General features: G+C 39.0%; 1 protein-coding gene across 3 annotated transcripts in view; it reads right to left on the bottom strand.

Moving 5' to 3' along the window:
• Window positions 1-19,928, bottom strand: part of LOC128655959 (cytochrome P450 2K6-like) — a 393,574-nt gene extending 373,646 nt beyond the window's left edge. The window contains exons 1-2 of one of the 3 annotated variants that reach the window (XM_053709567.1): window positions 19,811-19,928; window positions 15,846-15,995 (exon numbers count right to left, since the gene is read on the bottom strand). The gene's annotated coding sequence lies outside the window, so the exon portion shown is untranslated. Of the gene's footprint in view, window positions 1-2,695; window positions 2,773-15,222; window positions 15,290-15,845; window positions 15,996-19,810 lie in introns of those variants that run through there. The other 2 variants (XM_053709570.1, XM_053709568.1) reach the window with 2 other exon arrangements.
• Between the last annotated feature and the right edge of the window lie 4,790 nt (window positions 19,929-24,718).

Here is a 24,718-nt window from a genome sequence, read left to right as displayed (position 1 = left end):
GGAACGGTTTCATGCTATGCAGCAGTGAGGTATGTTTATTCTTATTTTCTGGAGAGACTGTATTTCAGAAAGGCTGACATTGTAACCAGGAGGGTAAGGGTAAGAAGTAATCCTAGAGCTACATGGGGGCATTACTTAGCTTACATATGGGTGTTATGATGGCACTGGGTTTAAAAAAAAAAAGTATTAGTAGAAAGTGCTGTAACGTTTGGAGTAACGTTTTTGGGACTTTATGAGGACACATATGGCTTACACTTAGGTTTCAGAAACCCACATGGCTAGTGTTTTATCCGCTCTGGAGTGGTTCTATGAGACTGTAGTGACATTGAGGTGGATGGGCGGGGCCTATTTTTGCGCCTCAATTGTGCAGTTAGTTTCTCTCAGAAGCAGCAAGCTCTATCTCCTGAGGGCCCTGGTGTGTGTTTTGGGCCAAATCGAAGGTTTTTCCCCACATTTGTGATCCCTGAGGGCAGGTAGGGCCACAGCAGAGCTGTGGCAAGGTGCTGAGTGTGTTTTTTCCGGATCTAGGCCTATTTTCGATCCGGTTTGCAAATTAAGGGGTTAAATGTAAAAATAGCTTGTGGGGCAATCTTTACTACATATATGGTGCTTACATACAAAATTTTGAAAAAAATTGGTGCATGTTTAGGCTGTTTTGCAGAACGTGTTCACTTTTTTTCTCTTAAAGGCACAGTTCCGTCAAACATCTTCTTTGTTTGTGGTGTATTCTGGTAAGCGTAGAGGTAAAAAAGCTACGGCTACCTCACTTTCTTTTTGGTTGAAAAGCATCATCCGTTTGGCATACGAGACTGCTGGACAGCAGCCTCCTGAAAGAATTACTGCTCATTCTACCAGAGCAGTGGCTTCCACATGGGCTTATAAAAATGAGCAAAATTGAACAGATTTGTAAGGCTGCGACTTGGTCTTCGATTCATACTTTTTCCAAATTTGATACTTTTGCTTCTTCGGAGGCTATTTTTGGGAGAAAGGTTCTGCAAGCAGTGGTGCCTTCCATTTAGGTTCCTGTCTTGTCCCTCCCTTCATCCGTGTCCTAAAGCTTTGGTATTGGTATCCCACAAGTAAGGATGAAACCGTGGACTCAGTACATCTTGCAAAAGAAAACAAAAATTTATGCTTACCTGATAAATTTCTCTTTTGCGATGTACCGAGTCCACGGCCCGCCCTGTCTATTCAAGACAGATGTTATTTTTTATTGAAAACTTCAGTCACCTCTGCACCTTTATAGTTTCTCCTTTCTCTTCCTAAGCCTTCAGTCGAATGACTGGGGGGTGGAGTTAAGGGAGGAGCTATATAGACAGCTCTGCTGTGGGTGTTCTCTTTGCCACTTCCTGTAGGGAAGGATAATATCCCACAAGAAGGATGAAACCGTAATCATAAATTTTGTTTTTTAAACAACAACAATTCTGGTTTTGACTGTCCCTTTAACCGACGACCCTTTTGGGTATGACAAATGATGTAACTACCTAAACTTCCCCAACTCCTTTTTTGGTACTACTCCCAAGTGCTAGATTACCATGTCTGGGAAAGGAGGGTCATGAAATGGGCCTGCAACCCTACCCAATTCCATTTCTTTTGCCAATTTGTCCATAACCACTTGTGGGAATTCATATGCGGATTTTAAATTTTGGTGAAGTGTAGAGCCCTACACTGGACCTATCACCGGTATCCTAAAGCCCCCTGCCAACCATGATCTCAGCAACTCTTTAGCTTCCTGATCAGGGTTATGTGCTAGCAAGGGCGCCATTGCAGTTGGCCTAAGTGGAGTTGGCGCTCTTGACACCAGCAGCAATACTGGAGATAGGCTTCTCTGCCTCTTGCTCCCTCTTACTGCATTCAATTCCTGGGTGGGGACCGCTGAAGTATTTGCATATGTGACGAAAGGAACAGCTAGTTCCTCTGTCACATTGCATATCCTGGTACTTCCAACACTCCCTGCCATGCTTCTTTTGGCGAGACACAGTGCGAGAAGTTCCGGGGCAAACGGTTGCTGGAGGGGATGTAGCCCCCTCCAGCCCTAATTTTGACCAGAAGTGCATGTCTCTTGTCCCAAAATGTAGCAATGGGTTACCCACCATTTTTCTGCGGAAGGCCATGTCCTAGTCCCGCCATGCCCATTCCTTGAATCTATTATGTATATCATTGATAGTATCCTGATATTTAAATAGATTGTGGCCTTGTAGAGGCCATTTGTTCATATAGCAAGAGGCTAGTACTCGAAATCACTTCTGCCACTCCTCATAAGTCTCTGACCTGCTTACCTTCTTAGGACCAGTGCCGTCTGTTGTCCTTTCCTTTGCCTTATACATATCTAGAGACAGCTCAAAAATGTTCACATGGTGTCCTTCCTTTATCTTCTTCACTATTTTGGACTTAAGGTACTCATATAATGAATGCATTTAGCAAGGGTAAGTATCCCCTTGGGCCGCTACTTTCCTAGCCACCACCTGACCCTGTGAGTGTCCTACATTCCCTTCAGACATAACCCCTGATGGCACCTTTACCAACCCTGTGACACTCATTTTATCTTTAGACCGTGCTGCAATTTTCTTAAACCATCTTAACATCTGCTGCTGACCTTTACCCACTAGCCCTAGATCCTCCATGCTATAAGAACCTGAGTCAATAGTAGATGAACCCATTTCAGTGTGTGGGATGCTTGGAATGCAGTACTCACCACTAGCAGCCACCTTGTCCTTAGTCTGCTTTCTCTATATGTGTTGCCGCTGCAGGATCTGACATTTCTTCTCTGCTAGGCACAGGGACCACCAAAGCCCTAGATGCCTCCGCATTCATGCCTGATGATCCGCTTGCGTTAACCTGTGAAGGTAAAGCATTTTGGGAAGTACTCTGGGTCAAGAATGAGGCTCCAGGGGTGCCACCCCCACGCCTTGTCCCACACAGTCTCATACCTAGTGCTGCATAGCTCTTCTAATAATTTCTTCATTCACCCCCCCCCCATCCTGGGCATGTGCATACAACCCAGTAGGAGCCTGTGGCCTAATACCAGAATGTCTCCCTTGCACAATCGAGCTCCCCTGCGTACCAACCATACCACTGTTCCTAAACACCAAATTATCAGGCTCCTGCAGCTTGTGCTCATTATCCCCATCACAATATGCAATATTCTCATTCCAATGATCCATAATCCCTTGTGACCATCCATCATGAGAAACAACCAGAACCTCATGCATCACACCTTCGCTACCATGTCTGACATTCTTCCCTACAGTGCGATCATGCACCACTGGCCTTGACACTCCATCACCGCAAGTGCCTTGCCCCCTGTGAGATGCGCCCCTATCCAGCTGATAGTGCACCCTCCGTGAGCTGACCCCACCCCCCCCCCCGAGACCCCATCGGCATCCTGGGGAGTCCACAACTTACTATGAGTACTCCGGTTGCGAGGGCCATCCCTGCTGCATGATCTGCTCCTCCTCTTGTGATGGCCATGCTCCTTTCCTCTTGATGAGTCAGAGGGAGAAGTCTTGTGGGATGCATCACATGAGGGGACGTGGCCTAATGCTGCCGGGGAAGAAGGCCGCAATGAACCGCGATGCCCGCCCCGGAGCCATCCTGGCCCTCCACAACCCCCTCTAGGTGTATCACCACAGCCAAGGACTGGGCAAGGGCTAGGACAGCAGCCATGTCTGCAGGGGGAAAAGCAGGCAGCAGCTGTGCCATGACCCCCCCTCCAGGCCCCATTTGAATTGTCCTGGCATCCAGGCTGGCAGGTGCAGGTCCTGAGCAACTAGCACCCCGAGTGGGAGGGAAGATCTGTTGAGCTTCTAAAGTTTGGTTAATAGGGAAGTGACATGGGGATGAAAGTCCCAGACTAGGCCCCAGCCCTGCTTCTCCTGTACTATCGAGTGCATCCTGCCCTTATGAACTATCCCTCTCATTCTGTTCAGGGCCCAACTCTCTTCACACAACCTTACTGCCTCTATTAAAAGGACTTCTTAGGGGGGTTCCGCATCATAATTGCTATGATCTCATCTATCTCCTGCAGGTCCCCTCTTCCTGGACACCACATCTACTACTTCATGATATCTCTTTGGTGGCACATACTCTCTTGGCTCTATCCATCTTCTAAAAGACAAACTCCAGGGCAGCGCTCAGAAAAACATCCTCCCTCCTTGGAGACAAAAAACACCTTACTGATCTTCACGCTATGAGTAAACACACCCCTATTGTCCAAGTCAGGAAGCAGAAACAATACACAGGATAGCAGGTGCTGTTCACAAGAAGCGATCCACCAACGCTCCAAAGTTCAACTCCAGCAATACAAACGCACCCTGCCACGGCAAAAAGCACACCAGAAGAAGGCATTTACCCGCTCTCTCTTTGCAAAAAAGTTCCACTTCAATACAAGATTTCTCAGGGTTTGATAATAACTTAATGTCCAAAAAGGACATCATTTTCTCAATATAATCCATGGTAAACTGTAAATTCAAGTTATTATCCTGTAAATACCCCAAGAAATGTTGAATGAGTTTTTCAGGTCCCTTCCAAACCAACAGCACGTCGTCAATGTATCTACCATAAAAGTAGATATACTCTCTGAAGGGATTTCTGTCTCCAAAAATTTGGAACAGCTCCCACCAACCCAAATACAGGTTTGCATAAGAGGGGGCAAACTTTGCCCCCATAGCCATTCCACGTCTCTGGAGAAAGAAATCCCCCTCAAACAGGAAAAAATGATGGGTCAACAGGTATTCAATAGAAATTCTAATAAACTGTTTCAAATTCTCATCATAAGTTGAATAATAATCAAAAAAGAATTCTATGGCCTGTATACCCTTCTCATGTGGAATACATATATACAACAATACCACATCGATGGTCACAAATAAAAAAAATTGGATTTCCATTCAAGAAATTCAACCTGTTCAATGACATCTGTTGTGTCCTTGATATAAATCAGACTCAAAACAAATGGTTGAAGAAAGCTATCCATCATTTCGGAAAGAGGCGCATTCAAAGAGCCTATTTCTGCAACTATGGGCTGTTTTAGGATTTTCTACAGACAGAAAAACAAAGTTATCCTTTGTTATAACCCCAATACTTAAAGCTTTATCCAAAATATCACTCAATTAACTTTTGAATCAATATGTGGGGTTGCTGGTCAATTTCTCATATACCTGTGTATCTGATAACTGCCCGATAGCTTCCTTCAGGTAATCAATCCTATAAAGAACCACTATCTTGCCCCCTTTATCAGAGTTGCGTATTACTAACTCACTGTTAGCCTCTAATTCTTTAAGGGCTAGATACTGTGTATGAGTCAAATTACTATTCCTGTAATCTGATGTAAATTTCTCATTGCTCAATTCTCTCAGTTCCATTTCAACTTTCTTTTGAAATATTTCAATGGCACTAGATCTAGCTTGTGTAGGATAAAATGTTGATTTGCCTTTCATAGTGCTAATGTCAACCATTTGTTTATTAATCTGTAAATCTACATTCTCATTATCTCTATCTAAAGAATCGAGATCCAATACAGCACATTTATCAGCAAATTCTGAAACACACTTATCCAAAGGATACACTTTATCAATCTCCTTTACCTGTTGCTTAGATTGTGCCCCCAAGAAATGCTTTTTAAGGAATAATATTCTCACAAACTTTAAAACAACAAATGTGTTAAATAAGTCAAAATGACTCGTAGGAGAAAAATTAAGACCTAAAGATATCAATTCAATATGTGTGTCAGAGAGATGACATGAAGACAGATTAATGACATTGTCCTGTGCTATATGTATTTCTGGGATTGTGACATTCTCCTCCTCTGGGGATATCGCCTGGGCTTGGCTAGGGTTGTCTCTACAGTAGCTTTTGTTTTTGTACTTTCCACGTCCCCCTCTACGTGTTTTCTTCTGTTTGTTTTCAAGTGTTGCTGCTTGTTTGACTGTGTAGGGAGAAACTTGCCAGTGAGAACCTCCTGTGCCTGTAATACAAATGATTCACCCCTTTCAGGTTGTGATGGTACATCTCCCACAGTGTCTACATCTGAGCAGTCGTAGTCATATTCAGTATCAGTTTCCACAAACCTCACTTTCTTTAGTGGGCCATAAATATGTCTTCCTTGGGAAGAAGTCCACTTGTAGACCTTATTCCTCTCATAATCAAGTTTATCCCTGAGGATTTGTTGTTTTTTAAAATTCCAAAGCCTCTTTAAATTCAGTGATCACTTTCTGAATTATCAGATCATATTTCTTAAAGTCTGGATTATCACTCAGGGGCCGTATATATTCTTGAAGTTTTAATTTTTCCTTACAAACTTCATCGCTCTGCTGTTTCTTATACTCGATCAGCAGATCAATTAGTGCCAGGGAACAGCGTTCCATTTGTCAATAAAGGTCTGGTCTAAAACCTGAAATGAGGGAAACTTTCAGATGCGCAAAGCACATGGTATGCGCTTAGTCTTTTTATACATGACAAAGGTCTTTATGTCCATTTTTTTAGCAGAGTGTCCATTTTGAAAAAAAAAGGGAATCAATATTCTTATTCTTTTCTTGTTCAATACAGTCCGTACTAAACAAGTCCTCCTCTTACGCCAACCTGTATTTGGGTTGGTGGGAGCTGTTCCACATCTTTGGAGACAGAAATCCCTTCAGAGAGTATATCTACTTTTATGGTAGATACATTGACGACGTGCTGTTGGTTTGGAAGGGACCTGAAAAACTCATTCAACATTTCTTGGGGTATTTACAGTTTACCATGGATTATAATAAGAAAACTATGTCCTTTTTAGACATTAAGTTATTATCAAACTCTGAGAGATCTTGTATTGAAGTGGAACTTTTTTGCAAAGAGATAGCGGGTAACACTATCTTGAATGCCAAATCTTGTCACCCCAAACATGTTATTAAGGCTATTCCAAAAAGACCATACATACGGGTGAAGAGAAACTGTACTAGTGAATCTAGCTAACAACAACAACATTCTAAAGAAATTACTGAGAGGTGTGGCAAGAGGATACTGTAAGAACTCTTTAGCAATGGCTAAGAATGAGGTTGACAATGAAGACAGACAAGAGTACCTGAGACCAAGCAGATGTTGGAGAGAATTTTTCAGTTAAACCCAAGTTTATCACTACCTTTAGTGAATAATATGGTAGGATTTGTAAAATTGTAAGGGAAGTATTACCTATCTTAAAAACTGATGAGGCTCTACGAGATTATTAAAGAAGGGATTACCTTTGTACCAAGAAAAGCCAAAACTTTGGGAAACATTACCTTCAATGTTACCTACTAAGGCCAAAGAGAATTGGCTTACCATTAAACCAGGTTTTTATAAATGTGGTAATAGGAGATGCAAGTACTGCACTTATGCTACTTTTGAAAAATAATTTGTATCCTGTGTTAACCAAAAAATGTTTAAAATACAGGAACATATAACTTGTCACTCCAGTTATGTCATTTACCTCTTGACCTGCAGGTGGTGCCATAAGAACTATGTAGGTCAAACTACAAGGGTCTTGAAAGATAGGTTCCTGGAGCATTTACGTTCCATAGAAGACCCTGAATCTAGTACCCCGGTCTCTCTGCATTTCAAGAGGTGTCATAACTCTGACAGTTCACTTTTGACATTTCAGGCTATCCAACTGGTTCCCAGACACCCAAGAGGGGGTAACAGAGGCATTGTCCTCAGTAAAAGAGAAGTCTTTTGGATTTCCCAGCTGGATACTAGTATGCCAAAGGGTCTTAACTAACTTTTTGTTGAGTGAACTTATTCGTTCTCTCCTTTATTTCTAACATTATTCTGTTTAATAGACAAAGTTAAAAGAAAAAAAAACAAATTAATTTTTGTTTTAATTTATTACTTTGAACTTAGATTGCATATAGTTTATGTATTTATTTCTGATTAATTGATGTTACTCTTGTGGTCCCAGTGGAGCTCAGTTATTATATTGTTATTAAGTGCACTTTATTGCATATATAACTTGGTTTTCTGGTTAAAAAAGGTTCTTCACTGCATTTTTGCTCTGTGCTCCACTGACATCACATTTATCATTAATATAAGTTTGTCACTTTTTTCTACCCTTATGTTCAGCACTGCAAGTGTTAAATTTAAAGATTTTTTGCTCTCCACATCCAATTAGTAATAGGAGGAGGGACTTTTTAGTGTATAAGTATGCAGTGTGTGTTAGCATTAGGTCACGGTCATTGATAAAGTCAGTTTACTAACGAAAAGCATTTGACCGAGTTTACATGCTGCCTGTCATTTCTTTTCAGTGTGTGTGTTTACACATTTTTGTCCATTCAAGAAGGAATAATGGAATAAAGTCTTTGCATTTTATTGCCTTTTCCTGGTGTGCTTTTTGCCGTGGCAGAGTGCGTCTGTGTTGCTGGAGTCTATCCATCTTCTACCAGCTTTAAACCACCAGAAACTCTGTGCAGAAAATTTCTCCTTGAAGTCTGGAACAGGAAGAGGCCGGGATCACTGCTGCAAGACTGTATTACTGTATACCTCAAACTTTAAACCCCTTAGCAATGCATGTCATACAGGGTACATCGCTGGTCTTTAAAGACTAGTTTGTGTAAGACGTACCCTGTATGACATGCATTGCTAAGGGGTTTAAAGTTTGAGGTATACAGTAATACAGTCTTGCAGCAGTGATCCCGGCCTCTTCCAGGACTGTATTACTGTATACCTCAAACTTTAAACCCCTTAGCAATGCATGTCATACAGGGTACGTCTTACACAAACTAGTCTTTAAAGACCAGCGATGTACCCTGTATGTCGTCAGGGGTTTCAAGCAGCTGGAAGCGATCCTGATCGCTTCCAGCCGCTTTCAAGGTAATGCAGTGATGCTTCGATATTGAGGCATCACTGCAATACCTTTTTAGGCACACTGATGCAGAGAGAGAGACACTCTGTGGCCCTCTCTGCATCGGTCAGCGATGGTGCCGATCGTTTGTGGGTGGGAGCCATTGCAGGGAGGCAGCCCATCGCTGGCGAACTTCCTTCCAGCCAGCTGTTCTCCATGCTGGGTGCACACGGGAGGTGAGGGGTGGGTGCGAACACACGCAATCTAGGCGCAGTCCAAATTAAAATTGTTGAGAGATTACTGGGAGAGGGTGGTGGGTGCAGAGGAGGGGGGATCTGGGAGGGGGTAGGGTATGGAGGGGGGCAGCTACACTACAGAAAAAGTTAGGTTTTTGAAAAAAAAAAAAAAAAAAAAAAAAAGTTATTTTATTGCAAAGTGGGTACACAAAATTGTGGCTGTTAGTGGGGGGAGGGGGATCCTACACAGCAGAATATGATTTAAAACAAAAACAAAACAAAAAAAACCTTAATTTTAGTACTGGCAAACTTTCTGCCAGCACTTAAGATGGTGGGGACAATTGTGGGGTGGGGGAGGGAAGAGAGCCGTTTGGGAGGGATCAGGGGGTGGGATGCATCAGGCTGATCTCTACACTAAAGCTAAAATTAGCCCTTTAAGCTCCCTACAAGCTACCTAATTAACCCTGTCACTGCTGGGCATAATACAAGTTTGGTGCGCAGTGGCATTTAGCGGCCTTCTAATTACCAAAAAGCAATGCCAAAGCCATATATGTCTGCTATTTCTGAACAAAGGGGATCCCAGAGAAGCATTTACAACCATTTGTGCCATAATTGCACAAGCTGTTTGTAAATAATTTCAGTGAGAAAGCCAAAGTTAGTGATAAAGTGAACTTTTTTTTTTTTATTTGATCGCATTTGGCAGTGAAATGGTGGCATGAAATATATCAAAATGGGCCTAGATCAATACTTTGGGTTGTATACTACACTACCCTAAAGCTAAAATTAACACCTTCAATACTTTGAGTTGTCTACTAAAAAAAAAAAACACACATGTCAAGGGATATTCAGGGATTCCTGACAGATATCAGTGCTCCAATGTAACTATCCCTAATTTTGAAAAAAAAAAAAAAAGTTTGGAAATAGCAAAGTGATACTTGTATTTATTGCCCTATAACTTGCAAAAAAAGCAAAGAACATGTAAACATTGGGTATTTCTAAACTAAGGACAAAATTTAGTAACTATTTAGCATGGGTGTTTTTTGGTGGTTGTAGATGTGCAACAGATTTTGGGGGTCAAAGTTAGAAAAAGTGTTTTTTTTTTTCCCATTTTTTATGGTGTAAATTATAAGATATGATGAAAATAATGATATCTTTAGAAAGTCCATTTAATGGCGAGAAATACTAATTATATATATATATATATATATATATATATATATATATATATATATATATATATATATATATAGGTACAGTAAATGAGTAAGAGGGAAATTATTCTGCATCTATGCACAGATAATAAATATGCTGAGCTTTATAACTGAGTCTTGTATCCATATATGGACATTAAGCATACTGAGCTGCATAATAAAGCTTAGGAATACCTCTGGTACAAATACCCAACATTTGGAAATCCAAAAATTCTGAAATCCAAACATTTTATTTAATATTTTTTTTTTAAAAAAATAAAAGAATCTACCTGTAAGTCACATTTTTTTCTGTCTGTGTCTATGGTTTCTGTTTTGTGTTCTAAAATGCAAAATAATGGTCTATATTTATTTAAACAACAAATATTACCTCTGATTACAGTACTGTACTATCTTTCTGCATACCCCACTCCCAACTGTCCCACTTTTTGGGAGACAGTCCCGATTTTTGGGGTCTGTCCCGCAGTCCCAAGGAGAGTGCTGTCTGTCCTGAATTTGTCCCCTGCACCCCCCCCCCCCTGACCCCAGCACTGTTTATTTAAAATAAAAAAAATAAAAAATTCTATTGGGTCCTCCTAATTTAGCGTGATGTTGGTCATCACGTGAGAAGATCGCACCCAATACCTGCAGCGTACGAGTGAGACTGCAGTCACGTCACTTTCAGTCAGAAGTTTTTGGTGCACGTGACTGCATGTGGTCTGACTCCAGTACGGTACTGCTTGATGTGTGAGTGGCAGCGCTGAATGCGTCTCGAAAACGTTCCTGAGACTGACTGTTACACCTCCCATGGTACAGTAGGTGACTGCACGTGGGGTAAGTGGCAGTGCAGACAAACAGGGTGGCAGTTGGTGCTCTTATTTCCATTACCCGTTGTCACACAGTGCACTTTTAATGTATTTGAGAATAGTGCCTGCACATTACCCAAATAAATTATTTAGTGCTCCGATAGCTGACCCTTAGCTATACATAGGCTGTACAGGTTAGAACAGTGGTGGAGGGAGGGACCTTTTGCTCTTACAGCAAGAAGTTGGTTTCATCTCCAGCTAGCAGGATACAGTGTGCAGGGACGGAGCACGACAGACTGATTGTGTTAGTGCTTATGCCCTAGTACCAGTGTTTTTTCTAGTTCTTGTGATATGAGTAAATTTGGCTGTCCTTATAAAGCCATTGATGCAAATGTGTGTTGATAATGTGCATACTGTATGTTTCACTGTCACCCCAGAATTTTATAGACTCCTATGTCCATAAGCAGAGATAGACATTAATATGGCTGTTGGAGAACTTCTATACATGAAAGACAAAATGTGTTTATGTTTTTGCAGAGACCAGGGTATTTTAATTTGTACTGGTGAATCCAATGATGAATGTGTTTGTGAGAGTCTTTAGTTATATCAGACATAATACGGAAAGCATGTGTTGATCTACCTACCTGGGACACAGGGTTCTGCTTGCCACCTGGGGCAAAAGCTGCCAGTCCTTCGCTGAATGTGTTAGCATTATATAACCCCGGCAAAGGAGTTAAATTCAGCTCCAGGTCAGTAATGCTCTACTAAGAGCTAGCTAGACACATTGGTGACACAAGGCATTTGTGTGTCACCAATCAGCAGCTAGCTCCAAGCAATGCATTGCTGCTCCTGAGCATACCTAGGTATTATTTAAAAAGGAAACCAAGAGAACAAAGTAAATGTAATAGTAGAAGTAAATTGAAAATTCTCTCAAAATTGCATTTTCCTTCATTAGTTTGTTAAGCCCCTCCCCCATCACACTTTTGCGGGAGGGGGGGTTGTCCCTCTTTTGAAATGTTGGGAGGTATGTTTCTGGGTGTACTAAGTATACAAAAGTATAAAAATTATATAAATCTACCTTTAGGCTACATTTTTAAGATGTTCTATAACCTATAAAGGTTGCTTAAATTACATAAGATATTATTGTTTACTCTTGGTCCCATTCTCTCTCCAATCTGTTTCATTTTACAAAAGCAAATATTCCAAAATCTAAACTATTCTGAAATGCAAACCTTTTCCAGAATAATAAAATAATCAACATTTAGAGTATCTGCACACTAATAATTATGTTGCGTTATGTAAGGAGGCAGATTATCTGTAAAAAACATAGAAATGGGTATAGTTGGGTTAAGAATTCATAAATGGATAATGAGCATGTGTGTGTTATATGATGCTTTGGGGTCAATTTATTAATGTGCGAGCGGACATGATACGATGTAGCGTATCATGTCCGCCGCAGATCGATAAATGCAGACAGCTTATGCCAATCAGCAGCAGACCCTCCCTCCCAGACAGCATCCATTTTAGATTCATTTGGAAGCTGCATTCTTAGTGAGAGGAGGGACAGTGTAGCTACACTGATTTAATAGGGAAATCGATAGCTAGGCTAGTGTATTCAGTGTCCACTACAGTCCTGAAGGACTCATCTGATCTCTGCTGTAAGGACAGCACACCAAAAAGCCCTTTTTAGGGCTAGAACATCAGTCTGCTTTTTCTTTTTCCTGTGTAATCTAATTGCTGTTGCCTGCCAGCGTGTGTGTCAGGCTCACAGCGTATACTGTGCCCACTTGCCCAGTGCCACCACTCATATCTGGTGTAACAGTAGTGTACATTTAAAAAAAAAAAAAACTAGAAATTTGACTGTAAAATAATAGCAGTCAGTTTCCTTCACGCGTGTGCGTTTCAGGGCCTGCCAGGGCACAGTGTCACCCCAGTGCAACTCATATCTGGTGTAACAGTAGTGTACATTTAAAAAAAAAAAAACTAGAAATTTGACTGTGAAATAATAGCAGTCATTTTCCTTCACACATGTGCGTTTCAATGCCTGCGGTTGTGCAAATGGACTGTTTGCGGTGCGTTAAACGGGGAGTTTGGTCTGTCACTGAAGCGGGCGTAACCCTTACACTACCTGATCGATACAACATCATACCTGATGTTTTAAAGCACGTTATTCCAAACAATTTAGGAGTGTTAGGTGATTTATGCCCTTTATGGATTAAAACCAGACTCTGCATCAACTATGTAATTTTCCATGGGAGTTTTGCCATGGATCCCCCTCCTGCATGCCACAGTCCAGGTGTTAATCCCCTTGAAACAACTTTTCCATCACTATTGTGGCCAGAAAGAGTCCCTGTGGGTTTTAAAATTTGCCTGCCTATTGAAGTCTATGGCGGTTCACCCGTTCGCGAACATTTGCGGAAGTTCACGTTCGCCAACGGAAAATTTTAAGTTTGCAACATCACTAGCGGCCAAGTTATGGAGCAGCGTGGGGCATCAAGCTCCATACAGAGCTTGATAAATTGACCCCTTATTATTTACACTGGTAGTACCATAAAACATGTTGAAATCTGTGCATATCCAAAAAGGGCCAATTAAAGAGACAATCTACATCAGAATTGTTATTGTTTAAAAAGATAGAAAGTCCCTTTATTACCCATTCCCCAGTTTTGCATAACCAATACAGCTATATTAATATATGTTTTGCCTCTGATTAACTTGTATCTAAGCCTCTGCAGACCGCACCCTTATCTCAGTGCTTTTGACAGACATGCAGTTTAACCAATCAGTGCAGACTCCTAAATAACTCCACGGGAGTGAGCACAATGATATCTATATGAAAAACACATGAACTAGTACTGTCTAACTGAAAAACTTTCAAAATGCTCTGAGCTAAGGGACGGTTTTCAATGGTTTAGCTTTTCAAAAATACCACCAAGGGAACAAAGCAAATTTAATGATAAAGGTAAATTAGAAAGTTGTTGACCTGAATCATGAAAGTTTAATTTTGACTAGATTGTCCCTTTAAGTAAAAAAAGTTTGCATAAAAAAAAAAAAAAAAAAAAGAAAAAAAAAAAATGCTGGCAAATATTTTAAAATAATGTTCAAAAATAAGCAAAATTAGTTACATTGCTATGCTGTCTGGATTAGTTTGACTCCCCCCTTATCAGTGTTTAGCATCAGAAACACAGGCATTGTATTTCAAGCTCAAAGCAGCTTATTTGCTTCTAGGCATGCTCCAGCAGATTAGTATTAAAGTATTGCTATCTACCAAAGCAAAGGTGGATATTGATACAGCCATAAAAGGAATATTGTGGGGGAAGTTAGAGCTGTACAATTCAGAAACTTAAAAGAAAGGGTTAATGGTGAGGCACTGCAGTATTTGCATGTAAGGTAATTAAAGTACATATTATATTTTGTCTCTATCCCAACTTGTTTTATCTCCCTTTAAACCAGGGGTCAAGTCGAGCGGGAACACATGGAAATGAATATTTTTGCGGGAGGAACTAAGTTCCCTCTGGACAGAGAAAATAGACACTTCAGTAAACACTGCTGCTGGTGGTGGGAGGAGCTAGAGCACAGTCTGGTTAGAGGGATAGTGAGATCCTCTAGTAATGGGCAGTAACACTTCCTACAATACACTAAATGTAAGACTGTCAGTGGTCTTGTTGTGTGATCACCCCTGTTTTGAATATTATCTTTTATTACACATGGTGCTTCCATTTCTGTGTAGCTTGCTCTGGGGTTATTTAGCTCCCCTCAGCAGAAATAGGACTATTGCATCTTAAATGGGTGAGACTCTGCGACAGAGGAGGATTCTCAGGTCCAAAGGCCCCCACTCAACCCTTCATTGGATTTAATTTGCTTTCATTAAACTATGTGTATATATATATTATATACATATATAAATACAATAATATTATATATACATATATATATATATATATATATATATATATATATATATATATATATAGTGACAAGGTAGTTGTATAACAAAAATATTGTGGGTTTACTGTCCCTTTAAATTGCAACGAAACAAATGAAAAACTGTCAAACATCAAAATAAAAACCTACTCCTTTTTTAGGAGGCTAACTAAACAGTTCAGCAGAGCTACCTACAAGAACCCTGGCCAGCTACTCTGCACCAGAGTTGAAATAAACTGTTCAAATCCAATAAACTTTGTATAGCTCTCTCTTCTTACCAGATTACTGTGGTTTTGTAAACTGCAGCATTCTCCCAGTCCAATCTTTCTGGGCTTCAGCTGCTCACTGAGAGAGTCTGCCTCACACAGACCTGTATAAAAAGCAACTTACTAATTACATTCACTACAGGTGTGTGTGGGCTCAGGGAGAAGGTTAACCATTTCCTTACAGAGGAAAAACATCTCTCTCTAATCTCCTGCTTATATAATATATAACAATATTAATTGTGAGGGAGGGTGGAAGTCTTGGTGAGTTCCCACACTTTTTTTGTATGACTTGACCCCTGCTTTAAACTTTATACAACTGTGATTAATAAAAACTGTGAGATATTGTAGATCTAATTTGCTTATTTTAAACAGAGTTCTGTGGTGCATTGGTAACAGACAATGTATACAGACCATTTCTGCAGAAAGGCAAGTGGGGATACTTGCTTAGATGATGTGCTGATATACAATATTTTTGTGGATCTTCTATGAAATAGAGGATTTAATATCATAGTTTCATCTCTACTATAACATTAATGTAATACACACTTTGTATACAGATCTATATCCCTTTATACAGATATCTAAACAATCATTTGATAGAGTCTTCAGCTCTAACAGCTTCATTTTGTACTTACAGGAGCAGAAGTGCAGCAAAACTCTTGGCCGAGGAGCTGCTGTTTATCAGAAGCTGATTTCTTCAATATCTCAGAGTGTCTTACTCAAGGGACTGCTATATAACCCATCCCATTCTGTCAGTGACCTCCCTTGCTCATGATATGTCAGAGCTGTGTTAAGAGAAGACAGATTTCCATATTTAGCAAAAGATGTGGAAACGTCCTATAGTGTAAGTTACTAAATGGCCAATAATGCATGGGAGCAAACAGTAAGCTGACATTTTTTTTTCAAATTTAAAACCATAATAGTCACTGTCGTAGAATATAAGTTGAAAAAAATATTGCAGGGTATGCTTATCTTTTCTTTTTCTTTTTTAAGTGAAAGAATACAATAAAATGTACTTCTTTTATTTCTATTATATATTATGAAAGTAATTTTGCGGAAAAATAACAAATATTTTATATGGGTAGATTAGTATATAATTGTATACTTAGGATTTTGGAATCCAGGTAATAAAGAAACAAGTGTAGCAGTAAAACAAAATGATTTTAATAATAAATGATACAAAAGTACATAATCTACATCCCTAATTTTGCTTCTTATATTTCCTTCTTAGCTGATGAGAGTCCATAGCTTCATAACATGTGGGATATATTTCAGCCTATAAGGAGGAGGTCAATAACCCTCACAGAGCTTTAGCCCCTCCCACTTCCTCTCCGTCTTCAGTTTGTTATTGGCCTCTGAGGAGAGAGGTTATAGATTTCAGAGGTGCTCTACTATCAAGAGTTTATTATTGTTTTCATATGATTTGTGGTCTCAGACCTGACTTGGGACCCAGTACCCCTTGGCAACTTCACGCCAAGAAGATTTAAGACTCTGAGTGAAACAGGGATGAGGATTACCTCTGTTATGTGCTTTCCAGAGCCCTAGTGGGTAATCTAACAGCCATAACTGCCCTCAGACATCACAGGGACCGTTCTCTAGCCTCTGCTTTAGGGGTTACAGGTATATCCGCAGTATCCTATGCAGTACAGTTACTTGCACTGGATAGGCTCTCTACTGGATCAGCAACCTGTGAGGGATAAAGGCCTCAGCATGCTGGTATGAAACAGTGGAGTGGTGCTGTAGTCCAGGTAAGTAACTCATGCACTACACAGCCCAGGAGCTATCCAATAGTACTCCTCTTTCAGGTACTACATAGCTGGGTGTCTCAGCCTTTCACCTGATGAGCTTTGCCTATGTGTTTAGCATGGAGATTTAGGGGAATGAGGCACAGGATACTTCTTATCTAGCATCCTTAGGACTCCTTAGCAGCTCAATTTACAATTTTTTACCTCAAAAAAACTTATTTATGAATTTTTCTACAAATGAGTACTATCTCTTTAATAGAGCCAGTAACTGCCTTGTGCAGTTATCAGTTAAATCTCTCACACCTTATGTTCTAAGGTGTGCTGTGGGATAGTACTGGTGTGAATAATTGTAATCCCAGTTTTTGAATAACAATTTGCTTTTTAATTGTGCAACCCCCATCTGTCCCCAGTTTTGTGTGTTGAGCAGCAAATGTAACCCCACTTTTAACTCACTAAGGGGCACTTTGACTCCATTTTATGAAGTGCTGCCAATCCGGTATTACCACAACTTTGTTTATTTTAATATTATCTGCTGTAAATTATATATCTCAGCTGCTTAAGTTTGCATACAAAATGTATACATATTTATTATTACATGTATGTCATTGCTGCTAGAGTATAATCAATTATGCCAGAGAGTTTCTGTAGTGTAGTGAGTGTAATTATAATTAGTTGTATAACCAGTTTATAACAGCAATATATGTTTTATATGCTCTATCCTGTATAGACTCACATATATTAAAGCCCCAAGTATATCTTCAACAAGGTGCTTGGTCTTCTAATGTAATATATATAGAAGTAACTCTGCATAGTCTAACATATCAACTGAATTTATGACTTTTACATGCCTGGGTATATAACTTTATACTTTCTGTACAACTGATTTATGTGCAAATGATGATCCTGTATTATAATCAGTATTAGTTCTTAGAGGCTACCCAGTGTTTCCCCTGTAATTATACAATTTTATACAGCTGCCGCTGAGTAAAAAAGAGTAGACATAAATCTGGTAATCTCTCTACTTACTGTTATTTACATGTAGATACCCGTTTGATTTCTACACAATCAGTTTATTTTTTAGATATAATAATATACTCAAAACAATGGTTTGCTCATATGTTCTTGCACTGACAGCAGTCTTCTCAGTCGTTCAGAGCTAATGGAAAAAAACCTATAGGTTGTATGTACAAATAATTCCTTTGGGCAGTATATCTGGGTTTCATCTATATAATAGTAATGTAATATATAAATACATTTTTAGTGCCTCAATGGTATTGTACTTTAACATAGTCAATATTCAAATTCAGATAACTACACTGGGGCATGCATATATGTACCAAATCTGCAAATGTAATCATTATGCAGACACATTTTGTATTGTTTTATATAGTTTTGTATTACCAGTACAAATGTTTCTACCTCAGCGTATTTTTTTTGTTTTTTCACTATAATATTCCTGTCACACAACAGAGATACTGTTTTGATAGAACAGAATACTTTTACGTACAACATTTACTAGTACATGTACTTTTTCAGGTATGCTTTGTGGTCCGGTCACTACTGACCTCATTAATATGTACTTTGACTAATCTCATTATTATAAGTAGTATAGAGTCTGTTTTTGACTCAGTTATCTCAGATACTAAATTGTATGTTGAGCTACATACAAACATGGATCTATGAAAATATTTTAGTACTTGCATCAACACGCTTTGCTAGTCTCAATACACACTATCTATTTCAAGCTTAGTGTTAACATACCTAGTTCACAAATAAGGAATTTATTAGGTGCTTTTTAACAAATTTTTCGTTATATAGAAGGTTTCTGATTCAAGTTTTTCCTCAGCCCTTCTGTGCTTCACGGACAAAGCAGAGGCTGCAAACCAGGAATCACAGGCTCATTGTCAGGTGCGACAATGTGCTATGCTCAGTATTTCACTTAGATTTCATGAGTCTACCTAGCAAACGTGGAAGTTAAGCCCTAAGGCTTATGTAAGGATGCAGATTATTTGTAAAGAACATAGTGATGGGTATAGTTGGGTTAAGAATTCATAAATGAATAATGAGCATGTGTGTGTTATTTAATGATGCTTAGTATTTACATGGGTAGTTCCATAAAACATGTTGAGATCTGTACATATCCTAAAGGGGCTAATTAAGTAAAAATAGTTTGCATAAAAAAAATGTTTAGAAATTGCTGGCAAATATTTTAAAATACTTTTCAAAAATAAGCAAAATTAGTTACATTGCTATGCTGTCTGGAGTAGTTTGATTCCCACCCTATCAGTGTTTAGCTTTAGAAACACAGGCATTGTATTTACAGTTCACACCAGTTTATTTGCTCTAGGCATGTTCCAGCAGATTAGTATTCATCAAAGGTGGATATAGATACAACCATATAAGGAATTGTGTGGGGGAAGTTAGAGCTGTACAATTCAGAAACTTAAAGAAAGGGTAAATGGTGAGGCACTGCAGTATTTGCAGGTAAGGTAAATAAAGTACATATTATTATATATTGTCTCTATCCCAACTTGTTTTATGTCCCTTTAAACTTTATACAACTGTGATGAATAAAAACTGTGAGATATTGTATATCTAATTTGCTTATCTTAAACAGAGTTCTCTGGTGTATTGGAAACAAGTATTTCTGTAGGAAGGCAAGTGGGGATAGTTGCCTAGATGCGCTGATTGGCTATACAATATTTTTTGTGGATCTTCTATGAAATTGAGGATTTAATCTCAGTTTCATCTCCACCATAACTTAAATGTATATCATACTCTGATCAGTAATACACACTTTGTATAAGGATCTATATCACTTTATACATATATCGAAACATTCATTTTGTACTTACAGGAGCAGAAGGGAAGCAAATCTCTCAGCCGAGAAGCTGCTGTTTATCAGAAGCTGATTTCTTCAATATTTCAGAGTCTTACTCAAGGTTATATAACTCATACCATTCTGTCATTGACCTCCATTGCTCATGATATCTCAGAGCTGTGTTAAGAGGAGACAGATTTCAATATTGAGCAACAGATGTGGAAACTTCCTATAGTGTAAGTTAAACCTACTTAGAAGAGAGGTCTACTGGATTTTTACACTAGAAACTAGAGCACCCCAGGGTATAAATAAAAGATGTGATGTAAATCTTTATGTAGACTAAGAAAGTGTCATACAAGATCAGGGCATAATAAGATCAATGCATAAAAAATCATATACAAATAAATATAAAAATACAGCTAAAAATTCAGGTAAAAAATCAGCTATAAATAAATTAGCTAAAGATGAAGGGATAACATTCTAGGACCTAACATAAAGGATTAAGATAAGGATGGACATACATGTTTGTAAACTATATATAGTGGTAAACTAAGAAATTGAAATCAATCTATCATTAGGCCATTACGCAAGTCTATCCTATATGAACTCACCTTTAATGTAAAATTTTGTATGAAATTTTATATAAAATGTAATATAAAATTCAATATAAAGTTGATCAAAACATACACAATGAATATGGATAAACATAAGGATGTCTAAGTATACCCCTCAGCACATAAGAAAGAAAGAAAGAAAGAAAGAAAGAAAAAATCATTAACTAAAAACTTGTGTAAATATGAGATTCTAATTAAGTATGGATTGTAATTATAGACAAAAATAGACATTTGATGATTTTAGTATTAGACTTAGTAGGAAAAACATTATCTGTGTATAAGCCACTCATAAAATAAACAGCACAACAATGCACTAGCCAGGACAAGCAAAAGCTAAATACTGATCCTCTAACTGAAAAATAGCAATTGAAGTTGTATTAATGAAAAAGTAAGTAATTAATTAACAAAGGTCAGAGGTACCAATATTTCTGTGATTGGCTATTTTGCAGTATATATATATATATATATATATATATGTGTGTGTGTGTGTATGAGGGCTTACCATTATCTCTGATGAAGCACATGTGTGCATGCACAAAACGCATCAGATTATTGGGAATACACTTGTAATTTGCATTACTACCGCAGAATAAACTGTTGATTTGCAAGAGGACCCGGTTTCTTCTTTTTCATTTTAAGTTACTAAATGGCCAATTAATGCATGGGAGCAAACAGTAAGCTGACCATTTTTTTCAAATTTAAAACAAGGACATTTTTAAATAGCTCAGCTAGCATGAATAATAGTCGCTGTCGTAGAAAATAGGTTGAAAAAATAATGCGGAGCATGCTTATCTTTTTTTTTTCTTTAAGTGAAAGAATACAATAAAATGTAATTCTTTTATTTATATTATACTAGATGATAAGCCTGCCCAGAGGGCAGTTTATGTTTAAAAGCTACAAACCCCAAGCTAAAGTTACAAAAAAAAACAACTAAAATTACAAAAAAATAAAATAAACAAAAGTATCCAAAATAAAAAATTTAAACCTAAACTAATACCCCTATAAAAATAAAACACCCCCTAATCTAATACTAAACTATCAATAGCCCTTAAAATGGCCTTTTGTAGGGCATTGCCATAAGTTAAACAGCTATTTTATCTCTAAAAAATAGTAAACCCCCCACCCACCAAACCACCGGAAAAAAAAACCTAACACTAAAAATACTAAACTACCCATTGCTCCTAAAGGGGCATTTGTATGGGCATTGCCCTAAAAAGGGCATTCAGCTATTTTACTGCCCTTAAATGGGCAATCAGCTCTTTTTCAAGCCCAAAAAACCCCTAATCTAAAAAAAACACCCCAAAAATTAAAATAAAAAAATCTAAAGCTAAGCCCCAAATAGGTACTCACTGTTCCTGAAGTCCATCGGAGAAGGTCTTCTTCCAGACGGATCCATCATCTTCTATCTGCATCCGGAGTGAAGGCAGCGTGGAGCGGAGGTGCGGAGCTGTGTTCTGGATGCCTGGATCCTCATTGGTGGTCCTCAATGGCAGCAGTCCTCAGCGGCGTTGGTGGTCATTGGCGGAGGCGTTCCTTGGCGGGATAGAGGGTCCACTTCATCCGATGTCCATTGTAGACTGAAGATTGAATGCAAGGAACTGCAATCAATTTGGGCTACCTTGCATTCCTATTGGCTGAAATGTTGAAATCAGCCAATAGGATTAGAGATACTGAAATCCTATTGGCTGTTCAAATCAGCCAATAAGATTTCATTTTAAAATATCAGCCAATAGGAATGCAAGATACCACAATAAATATGGGGTACCTTGCATTCAATCTTCAGTGTACAGCGGACGATCTCATGAAGAAAAGCCTCCACACCACCGCTGAGGACCACCGCCAAGGATTGCCACATCTGGGAAGACCCCTCCACACCTCCGCTCTGCGCCGGACTTGCTGTGGATGAATATAGAAGATGATGGACCCACCTGGAAGAAGACCTTCTTTTGGGGCTTAGTTTTTTCTGGGGGGGTTATTTTTAAGATTAGGAATTTGGGCAATTGAAAAAAAGATGAAAGCCCTTTTAAAGGCAGTAAAAGAGGTGAATGCCCTTTTAAGGGCAATGTCCATACAAATGCCCCTTTGGGGGCAATGGGTAGTTTAGGTTTTTTTATTTTGCGGGGTTTGGTGGGTGGGGTGTTTTACTGTTATGGGAGACTTTGTTTATTTTTTATGTAAAAGAGCTGATTTCTTTAGGGCAATGCCCTACGAAAAAAAGTCCTTTTAAGGGCTATTGGTAGTTTATTCTTAGATTAGGGGTGTTTTTTTTGGGGGGGGGGGCTTTTTTATTTTCATTTTTCTTTATTTTTAAAGTAATGTTAGGTTTTTTATTTTAATTGTAATTTAGTTTTTTTTAATTTATGTAATGGGGTTAATTTAGGGGGTGTTAGGGTATGGGGCTTAGTGATTAGTTATTTGCATTTGGTTTGGTGGTTTAGGTGTTAATAGATTTATTATGTTAATTGTGATGTGGATTAATGGCAATTTAGGGGTTAATAGATTTATTTGGTTAATTAGTGATGTGGGTTAATGGCGGTTTTCGGGGTTAATAGATGTATCAGGTAGTTTGTGATGTTCGGGTTGGCAGATTTAGGGGTTAATAATTTTATTAGGTAGTTGGTTGTTGTTTTTTTTTTTAATGCTTATTGCGGGAGGGTAGGGTTTTTTTTTATACTTATTGCTGGCAGTTAGGTTTTTTTTTTGTTGTAATGCTCCGTTTCCCTTTGCTGCATCCCGGGGAATTCCAAAAATGCCATTTTCGGAATCCACCTGGATGCAGCTTCACTGCATCCAGGTGAATTCTTTTGGCCGCACACGCAGCCAACATTATTTTGGCTGCCTCGCACTGCCAACATTCCTTTGAGGATGCGTGCGCAACTGGCAATGGCGACTGACGCGTTACAAAAGCGATTATAGTATAGATATTATAAAAGTAATTTTGCTGAAAACCCCCTTAAATATTTGATATGGTTAGATTAGTATATAATTGTATACTTAGGATTTTTTAATCCAAGAAATAAAGAAACAAGTGTAGCAGTAAAACAAAATGATTTTAATAATAAATGATACAAAAGTACTTAATCTACATTCCTAATTTTGCTTCTTATATTTCCTTCTTAGCTGATGAGAGTCCATAACTTCATAACATGTTGAATATATATCAGCCTATCAGAAAGAGGTCAATAACCCTCACAGAGCTTTAGCCCCTCCCACTTCCTCTCCCTCTTCAGTTTGTTATTGGCCTCTGAGGAAAGAGGCTATATATTTCAGAGGTGGTCTACTCTCAAGAGTTTATTATTGTTTTCATATGATTTGTGGTCTCAGACCTTACTTGGGACCCAGTACCCCTTGGCAACTTCATGCCAAGAAGATTTAAGACTCTGATTGAAACAGGGATGAGGATTACCTCAGTTATGTGCTTTCCAGAGCCCTAGTGGGTAATCTAACAGCCATAACTGCCCTCAGGCATTTCAGGGACCGTTCTCTAGCCTCCACCTTAGGGGTTACAGGTATATCTGCAGTATCCTCTGCAGTACAGCTACTTGCACTGGATGGGCTCTCTACTGGATCAGCAACCTGTGAGGGAGAAAGGCCTCAGCATGCTGGTATGAAACAGTGGAGTGGTGCTGTAGTCCAGGTAAGTGACTCATGCACTACACAGCCCAGGAGCTATCCAATAGTACTCTCCTTTCAGGTACTACACAGCAGGGTGTCTCAGTCTTTCAAATGATGAGCTTTACCTATGTGTTAACATGGGGATTTAGGGGAATGAGGCTCAGGATAGTTTTTATCTAGCATCCTTGGGACTCCTTAGCAGCTCAATTTACCACTTTATACCTCAAAAAACCTTATTTATACATGTTTCTACAAATGAGTACTATCTCTTTAATAGAGCCATTAACTGCCTTGTGCAGTTTTTTGTTAAATCTCTCACAGTGCAGTTATCAGCTAGATCTCACACAGGATGGTCAGGCAGGAGGACACAAATGGCCTTAGGAGAGGTGTTTTTTCTCTCACAATTTTGACAGTTTATTTTAATATACTGCTCATGTCTTGGGCCTACATATTGTTATGGCGATAAGCCCCTCTTCCTCTCATTGGCAACCTTTTCCTTCTCTGCTTCAGCTGCTGTGGATTTAATTGAGTGGATTCTAAGGCATTTTGGTGTTTTATTCTGGCAAGTTTAACCCATTCGGTGCCCTGTAGGTAAGTGCTGCTAGGGGTGCTGGGTGTAGAAAGACTACTATTCTACTTAATTTTCATTCTCCTAGCTCTTATGTTCTGAGTTGTGCTGTGGGGTAGTACTGGTGTGAATAATTTTAATCCCA

This window comes from Bombina bombina, chromosome 4 (genome assembly GCF_027579735.1).
Source record: "Bombina bombina isolate aBomBom1 chromosome 4, aBomBom1.pri, whole genome shotgun sequence".
In the NCBI taxonomy this organism is placed as follows: domain Eukaryota; kingdom Metazoa; phylum Chordata; class Amphibia; order Anura; family Bombinatoridae; genus Bombina; species Bombina bombina.
Note: the sequence above shows the minus strand (reverse complement) of the source record. Positions and strands in the feature narration are given on the sequence as shown.